This window comes from Sebastes umbrosus, chromosome 24, assembly GCF_015220745.1.
Source record: "Sebastes umbrosus isolate fSebUmb1 chromosome 24, fSebUmb1.pri, whole genome shotgun sequence".
In the NCBI taxonomy this organism is placed as follows: domain Eukaryota; kingdom Metazoa; phylum Chordata; class Actinopteri; order Perciformes; family Sebastidae; genus Sebastes; species Sebastes umbrosus.
Window position 1 is genome coordinate 9,961,672 of NC_051292.1, and position 7,663 is coordinate 9,969,334.

A 7,663-nucleotide genomic window follows, 5' to 3' on the forward strand; every position below is an offset into this window, starting at 1 on the left:
AGCAATTAAATATTTTAGTAACAAGTCTTAGGTAATATAAAATTTTATTTTTTTTATTAACTTATAATAATAATAACAACAATTAGAGAGGTGAGCAACAAAACGTGAATATTTGAAGTCATTTTGGTGTGTTAAATTATTTTTTTTTTCTACCTGCTGTGACCCAACAGTTCTTTACCTGGACATGTCACCTCACCTGTTCACCTGGAGGCTGTATGAGAAGATGCTGGTGTTAGTGGTGGAATGCAACTACCAGTAAGTACATACTCAAATACTGTTTTTTAGGTATGTGTATTTTACTAAAGTATTCCCATTTTATGCTACTGTATACTTCTACTCCACTACATTTCAGAGGGAAATATTGTATTTTGTGCTCCACCTAGGAACTATTTTTTTACACACCACATATATGATGCATTGTTACTTGCAATAAAGTATATTTACATGTCTACTTTTACTTAAATAAATGATCTGAATACTTTTCTATTGCTCCTAAATGATGATGGGGCCCTAATGTGATAATGACGCTCCACAATGGAAGAAAGTAGACCCCCTCTTTGTGCTGCTCATCCCGCCGAGGCACAACTTCGCTGAGTCCGCCGAACTGAGCCGAAGATTCATCCGCGACGACTGACAACAAACAAACTTGAGCGCACATGTCGCTCTCATCATCTCGGCTCTTAATAAAGCTGCTTTCTAAAGACGTATGGAGGACGAGAGGTGAGATATGAGGTCAGTCTGCAGCTTAACAATATATTGATTTTGTTATAGTTGTCCTGTTATAATCAGGAAATCAACGCCACGTGGATGAGCTCACGAGCTGACATGAACGATTTGTGTATATATTGATTGATCATATGCCACAACAACAAGCCATGATGGTGGTAGACATTATTTCTTTTTGCAGTCTTGTGTTTGCCTTTATTATTATTATTTTTTTGCAGTCTTGTGTTTGCCTTTATTTTATTTTTTATTTTATTTTTTAGCAGTCTTGTGTTTACCTTTATTTTATTTTTTATTTTATTTTTTTGCAGTATTGTGTTTACCTTTATTTTATTTTTTATTTTATTTTTTTGCAGTATTGTGTTTGCCTTTATTTTATTTTTTATTTTATTTTTTAGCAGTCTTGTGTTTACCTTTATTTTATTTTTTATTTTATTTTTTTGCAGTCTTGTGTTTACCTTTATTTTATTTTTTATTTTATTTTTTAGCAGTCTTGTGTTTACCTTTATTTTATTTTTTGTTTTATTTTTTAGCAGTCTTGTGTTTACCTTTATTTTATTTTTTATTTTATTTTTTAGCAGTCTTGTGTTTACCTTTTATTTTATTTTTTATTTTATTTTTTAGCAGTCTTGTGTTTACCTTTATTTTGTTTTTATTTTTTTTACAGTCTTGTTTGCCTTTATTTTATTTTTATTTTTTGCAGTCTTGTTTGCCTCTATTTTATTTTTATTTTTTTGCCGTCTTGTGTTTGCCTTTATTTTATTTTATTTTATTTTATTTATTTTTTTACAGTCTTGTGTTTGCCTTTATTTTATTTTTATTTTTTTGCAGTTTTGTGTTTGCCTTTTATTTTATTATTTTTTTCATTTTGTTTTTCCTTTATTTGGTTTTACTCAGACATTTACATAAACATACTTAATTAGATACAAATATGAAGTGAACCAACTTTTCCACTTTTTACAATTAAATTATAGAACACACAGATAAAACATGGGTTGCTTTTCATGTGAAATAAGATAAATTATACAATTCTCCACTTTCCAGTGTTAATGCTAACTATAAATATAACTATAAAGTCTATAAAAGTTTATTATAGTTGTGTGTTTACTTTAACTGTCAGTAGTGTTGCATGTTAAGATAGGTGCTTTTATTTGTCACACACTTGTAGGTATGCTGTCTCGGTGGACAACATCTGGGAAGAAGAGTAACGTTATACAGACCAACTGAGAGAACATCTTCTCTGTGCTGAAGCTCTGAGGTAGGATATGTTTTCTCATTACCAGCTGTGGTGTTTAATGTTGTTGAATATTGAAAGCATACAAAATATTTTAAATTCAGTGGCCTCTTTATGAACATCTTGAAAATTCATGAAATTATAGGCTATGGTCTTTAACAGACATCAGTCAGTGTGATATCATTATCTCTGATGTCCAGAACTTCAGAGAACCTGAAGCTGACATTACAGTCTATTAAAGGAGCTCAATTGTCTTCTTTGTTGGTTCTCAGAATAAAGAAACGAGGCGTTGGGGGATGAGCAGCAGACTGGATGGAGACGAGGACGTCAAGGTGATGAGAGGTGGACCTGAAAAACACTCAAACAGTCAAATCATTTTTATATTTGAATGATTGTGTGTCTGTAATGTGTTTTTTATGCGTCTCCGTCCTCCAGAAAACGCTGGAGGAGCTGCTGGAGAACCACAGATAGGCTCATCAGAAGCTGCTCAGCCGCCTTCGAGACAAGGTGGAAGACAAGCAGAGGATGCTGGATGAACTCACAGAGTAAGGAAACATTCGTAAAGCAAAATATTCTCTTGATACTGATTATTAGTTGTTTTATTTTTATTTATTTTTTTAAATGTTTATCCAGTTATTTCAGCCTTTTTTTATTGATAGATGGTGTAGAATGGAACCAGGGGAATTCATAGTACGTGTTGAAACCACTTGACTACCTGGTGATGCATGTTTTATTTATTTTTGATTTGTATTTTAGTGTTCATTACCGTTGTCACCAAATTAATGGCCTGGCCATGAAGTTCTCCATTTAATCCTTGTGTCATTTTGTGATTTAAAGGGCCTTAAATATAATTAAATGTAATTCACTTTTAACTCGATGTCAAAGTTGTCTGTGTCTCAATGTCTCAATGTTTTTAAATGTTGGTTTAAATGTCTCTGTTTTCTGTCCAGACTACTGAAAAAGGAGCAAAGACGCATGGAATGCCGGGAGGAGACGAGAACTGGAGCGCATGGATGAAACATTTGGTAAGTAATCAAATCAACTAGTAGTAGAAGTTGCAGTAGTAATTGTAGTAGTTGTAGAAATTGTAGTTCTTGTTGTGGGAGTTGTTGCAGTAGTGATTGTTGTAGTAGTAGTAGTCATAAAATAGATGATATTATGTCATAAAAATGTCATAGTATAGTGTACCATAAAAAATCAGAATTTAATATCATAAAAATATCATTAAAAAGTCATAATATAGTATGCCATGAAAAAAATAATATAGTTTGTCACAAAAAATGCCATGATTTAAAAAAATTAATAATAGTATACCATGGCAAATATGTCAGAAAAAGTCAGAAAAAATGTCATGATATAGTATGCCATAAAGAATGTTATGAAAATATCATAAAAGTCATAGTATAGTGTGCCATAAAAAACAAGAATAAAGTCATAATATAGTATGTAAAAAAAATCATTAAAAAGTCATAGTATAGTGTATCGTAAAAAATCATAGTATACTATGTCGAAGAAAATTATAAAAAATCATAGTATAGTATGTCAAAAGAAACCATAGTATAGTATGTAAAAAAATAATAATTATAGTACAGTTTGTCAAAAAGAAGTCATAGTATGTTGAAATAATTCATAAAAAAAAGTCAGTGTAGTGTGTCGAAAAAAAGTCATAGTATATAAAAAAAAAATCATAAAAAAAGTCGAATAGTATTTTTTTTTAAATAGTCCTACTACAGTGCGTCAAAAAAAGTAAAAAAAAAAAGTCATGGTTTAGTATGTCAAAAAAATTATAAAAAAAACATAGTATAGTATGTCACAGAAGAAACATTAAAAGTAATAGTATAGTATGTCAAAAAAAATAGCCATAATATAGTATGTAAAAACAGTCATTAAAAATTCATAGTATAGTTTGTCGAATAAAAGTCATAGTACAGTATGCCAAAAAAGTCATAGTATAGTATGTCAAAAAAATAGTCATAATATAGTATGTAAAGAGATCATTAAAAAGTCATAGTATAGAATGTCAAAAAATATAGTCATATAGTATGTCAAAAAAATTCATAAGAAAGTCAAAGTATAGTATGTCAAAAGAAACCATAGTATAGTATGTCAAAAAATAATCATAGTACAGTATGTAAAAAATAGTAATAGTATGTTGAAATAATTCATAAAAAAGTCATAGTATAGTATTTAAAAAAAATAGTCCTACTACAGTATGTAAAAAAAAAAGTCATGGTATAGTATGTAAAAACAATATATAAAAAAAAATGTATAGTATGTCGCAAAAAAAACATAAAAAGTAATAGAATAGTATGTAAAAATAGTCATATAGTATGTCAAAAAAATCATTAAAAAGTCATAGTATAGTTTGCCAAAATATATAGTCTTATAGAATGTAAAAACACATCATAAAAAGTCATAGTATAGTATGTTGAAAAAAAATTAATAGTATAGTATGTCAAATAAAAAGTCATAGTGTAGTGTGTCGAAAAAAAGTCATAGTATAGTATGTCAAAAAAAGGAATAGTATAATATGTCTTAAAAATGAAAAACAGTCATAGTATAGTATGTTGAAATAATTCATAAAAAAGTCATAGAATAGTATTTAAAAAAATAGTCCTACAACAGTATGTCAAAAATAATTATAAAAAAAACATAGTATAGTATGTCGCAAAAAAAGTAAAAGAATAGTATGTAATTAAAAATAGTCATAATATAGTATGTAAAAACAATCATTAAAAAGTCATAGTATAGCACGTAAAAAAAAAAGACATGCTGTCAAAACAAATTATGAAAAAAACATAGAATAGCATGTTGCAAAAAAAAAGTAAAAGAATAGTAAGTAAAAACAAATAGCCATAATATAGTATGTAAAAAAGTCATAGTATAGTATGTTGAATAAAAGCCATGGTATACTATGTCAAAAAAGAAATTAATAGTATAGTATGTCAAATAAAAAGTCATAGTGTAGTGTCGAAAAAAAGTCATAGAATAGTATGTCAAAAACAGGAATAGTATAATATGTCTTAAAAATGAAAAACAGTCATAGTATAGTATGTTGAAATAATTCATAAAAAAGTCATAGTATAGTATGTCAAAAAAATCATAAAAAGTCATAGAATAGTATTTAAAAAAATAGTCCTACAACAGTATGTCAAAAATAATTATAAAAAAAACATAGTATAGTATGTCGCAAAAAAAGTAAAAGAATAGTATGTAATTAAAAATAGTCATAATATAGTATGTAAAAACAATCATTAAAAAGTCATAGTATAGCATGTAAAAAAAAAAGACATGCTGTCAAAACAAATTATGAAAAAAACATAGAATAGCATGTTGCAAAAAAAAATAAAAGAATAGTAAGTAAAAACAAATAGCCATAATATAGTATGTAAAAAAGTCATAGTATAGTATGTCGAAAAAAAGCCATAGTATGTTGAAATAATTCATTAAAAAAAGTCATAGTGTAGTCTGTCAAAAAATAGTCATAATATAGTATGTAAAGAAATCATTAAAAAGTCGTAGTATATTATGTCAAAAAAATAATCATAGTACAGTATGTCAAGAAAAAGTCATAGTATAGTATTTTGAAATAATTATAAAGTCATAGTATTAATAAAAAAAATAGTCCTACTACAGTATGTCAAAAAAAAGTCAAGGTATATTATGTCAAAAAAATTATAAAAAAAACATAGTATAGTATGTCACAGAAGAAACATTAAAAGTAATAGTATAGTATGTCAAAAAAAATAGCCATAATATAGTATGTAAAAACAGTCATTAAAAATTCATAGTATAGTTTGTCGAATAAAAGTCATAGTACAGTATGCCAAAAAAGTCATAGTATAGTATGTCAAAAAAATAGTCATAATATAGTATGTAAAGAGATCATTAAAAAGTCATAGTATAGAATGTCAAAAAATATAGTCATATAGTATGTCAAAAAAATTCATAAGAAAGTCAAAGTATAGTATGTCAAAAGAAACCATAGTATAGTATGTCAAAAAATAATCATAGTACAGTATGTAAAAAAATAGTAATAGTATGTTGAAATAATTCATAAAAAAGTCATAGTATAGTATTTAAAAAAAATAGTCCTACTACAGTATGTAAAAAAAAAAGTCATGGTATAGTATGTAAAAACAATATATAAAAAAACAATGTATAGTATGTCGCAAAAAAAACATAAAAAGTAATAGAATAGTATGTAAAAATAGTCATATAGTATGTCAAAAAAATCATTAAAAAGTCATAGTATAGTTTGCCAAAATATATAGTCATATAGAATGTAAAAACACATCATAAAAAGTCATAGTATAGTATGTTGAAAAAAAATTAATAGTATAGTATGTCAAATAAAAAGTCATAGTGTAGTGTGTCGAAAAAAAGTCATAGTATAGTATGTCAAAAAAAGGAATAGTATAATATGTCTTAAAAATGAAAAACAGTCATAGTATAGTATGTTGAAATAATTCATAAAAAGGTCATAGAATAGTATTTAAAAAAATAGTCCTACAACAGTATGTCAAAAATAATTATAAAAAAAACATAGTATAGTATGTCGCAAAAAAAGTAAAAGAATAGTATGTAATTAAAAATAGTCATAATATAGTATGTAAAAACAATCATTAAAAAGTCATAGTATAGTATGTTGAATAAAAGCCATGGTATACTATGTCAAAAAAGAAATTAATAGTATAGTATGTAAAAACAAAAGTGAAAAAAACTAAAAGTTATGGTATAGTATGTCAAAAAAAATTATTAAAAAAAAGTATAGTATGTCGCAAAAAAAACATGTAAAGTAATAAATATTATGTAAAAAAAAATAGCCATAATATAGTATGTCAAAAAAGACGTAAAAGTAGTTAAAAAGTCACAGTATATTATGTCAAAAAATATAGTCATAATATAGTATGTAAAAACAATCATTAAAAAGTCATAGTATAGTATCTAAACAGTCATTAAAGTCAGAGTATAGTACACGTTTCCTGTGTGAGTATTTGTAGAAGTTATTCTGTAACTGTAATCATAGTTGTTGTTGTAGTAGTATTTGTAGAAGTTATTCTGTAACTGTAATCATAGTTGTTGTTGTAGAAGTTACTCTATGACTGTTATCATAGTTGTTTTAGGCTCTGATGTTTGTGAATGTCATGCAAATCTCATGTCTTCCTTCTCTTCTTTTCTCCCCAGATGAGTGCAGTCTTCTGACCACGACTGAGGATGACGGACTTTCTTCGCTGACTTCATCCACGTCTTCTTCTGCTGAATGCAGACGGTGTACCCAGAAGGGTCGGAGGGGGTCATGCAGGAGAAATTCAGGGGTTTTTCACTAAATAAACACACACACCCCCCAAAAAAAAAAAAAAACAAACGCATTTTTGTGTTTCATAACCTCTCCGTTCTATGTCTCCGAAAGCCCAGGAGGAGACGCACGTCTCATACTCCCTTCGGTACCTGACACTTACGCAACCCCACTACCCCGGGGATTCGAACTCTAGTTCTTGTGTAACCACACAACCATCCAAACCGAATGTTCCGCCACCAACCCACCAATGCCAAGCACACTTGGACTGTTCTCCTGGTAACTTTGTCTTCGTCATTGTGGAAGTTAGACCTCAAAACTCACCACATAAGGATCGAACTCACAACCTCCAGTCTTCTAACCCAGCTTCTATCACTCTGAGCTATCGGTCTTAACACTCTTATCTA

At 28.1% G+C, this 7,663-nt stretch overlaps 1 long non-coding RNA gene across 1 annotated transcript; it reads left to right on the plus strand.

Annotated features, from left to right (window-relative positions):
- The first annotated feature begins 610 nt into the window (after positions 1-610).
- On the plus strand, positions 611-7,325 carry LOC119483475. The gene is made up of 6 exons (XR_005205693.1): positions 611-732; positions 1,892-1,981; positions 2,230-2,299; positions 2,393-2,502; positions 2,908-2,982; positions 7,145-7,325. It is a non-coding gene; the product is annotated as an uncharacterized LOC119483475 (long non-coding RNA).
- Positions 7,326-7,663: the final 338 nt, after the last annotated feature.